The sequence below is a fragment of the Plasmopara halstedii genome, assembly GCF_900000015.1.
Source record: "Plasmopara halstedii genome assembly, contig: Scaffold_1878, whole genome shotgun sequence".
NCBI lineage: Eukaryota > Oomycota > Peronosporomycetes > Peronosporales > Peronosporaceae > Plasmopara > Plasmopara halstedii.
The window spans coordinates 248,078-248,523 of NW_020188786.1; positions in this window are offsets into that span (position 1 = coordinate 248,078).

Below are 446 nucleotides of genomic sequence, written 5' to 3' on the forward strand. Positions count from 1 at the left end.
CTCGTCTTTTGGGAAACCGAAAAAAAATCTATACGGATGAAGTTGCCTGAACCGGCAGACAAGGCAAAGGTTGCCACATGCGGCAAAGATTTTACTCGCTTGCACGTTTCTCACGTGCGCTCACATATGTTTACCAACTTATACATGTTACACTACCAATCTCTAGCACTCACCGAGTAGTATGTCATTTCTCGTCTGATACGAGATATCATCTGCCTCGTACAATATTTAAACTTGAAATCCTATTCATAACGCAATACTACAAACTAATTAGCATGTGGGTCAGTGCTGTAATACATCAAGCTACGGGATAAGGTGTATCAGAGTAGTTTGCAACCGCACGCATCGTATAAAACGACATCTGAGCTCTCAACTACCTTTCTTTCCGACGCTTTCACCAGCGCAACATTTGTTGCAACTGACCCTACGTTCTACGCGTTGCCCTG